This window comes from Austrofundulus limnaeus, unplaced genomic scaffold (assembly GCF_001266775.1).
Source record: "Austrofundulus limnaeus strain Quisiro unplaced genomic scaffold, Austrofundulus_limnaeus-1.0 Scaffold0, whole genome shotgun sequence".
Lineage (NCBI taxonomy): Eukaryota > Metazoa > Chordata > Actinopteri > Cyprinodontiformes > Rivulidae > Austrofundulus > Austrofundulus limnaeus.
The window spans coordinates 4,856,895-4,857,668 of NW_013952402.1; the positions used below are offsets into that span (position 1 = coordinate 4,856,895).

Sequence of the window (774 nt, forward strand, 5' to 3'; positions counted from 1 at the left end):
CTTTAAAACGTATGCACTGGCTGCTGTTTTGACACGTACTTGCAACACTCGGCTCATTACAAATCATTAGTTCACGTATTTGTGAAGCCGCGTTGGTTTTGACACCCGTCTGTGTAAACTGACGCTCGAAGAGAACTCCACTCCGGGTTTTCTCCTCCTCTCCTCTCCTGCTCAGAGCCGACGAGGTTCGGGGGGTCAGGCAGGCGGAGAGACCGAGGGCTGCGTCTGGTGGAGGGGGAGAGCACGAGCGGAGCGGGGGCTGCCCCGAATGGATTGACACGAGAGGGATTTACATTTTTACGGCTGTTGTGGCTCCGTGCGCCACACGGCTGAAAGCGAAGAGAGAGAGAGAGAGAGAGAGAGAAAAAAAAACATTACTATATTTTATTTTTTGTTTTTGATTTTTAAAAACAATCCCTTGATGTTCCTGCTGTCGGTGCTGCTATCATGTCCATGTGTCATCGTCGGGTTTGGATTGAATTTAGCAGAGGGTCCATATTTACCGAGGAGGGAAACCAAGCCGTGTCGCTGGAGCAGAGTATATTATTAGCAGCTCAGACCGTACAACTGTCTCTCTGGTATGTAAAGCATTTCGAGTCGTTAACGTGTGAATACAACCCACAACCAAAACAGTACGCATTAAATAATAATAATATTGGAGGGGGGAATTGTCAGGTTTCCAGGGGAGGGTATTTAAACGACAGCGGTCAAGTGCATTATAATAATAAACAGCGAAGACGAGGGCGGTTTTTACACAGTAATAACCCCCCCCCC

General features: G+C 47.9%; 1 protein-coding gene across 1 annotated transcript in view; it reads left to right on the plus strand.

Annotated features, from left to right (window-relative positions):
- tet1 (tet methylcytosine dioxygenase 1) overlaps positions 1-774 on the plus strand; it is a 37,602-nt gene continuing 36,828 nt past the window's right edge. Inside the window, exon 1 of the mRNA XM_014023852.1 lies at positions 1-578. The gene's annotated coding sequence lies outside the window, so the exon portion shown is untranslated. The remainder of the gene's footprint in view (positions 579-774) is intronic.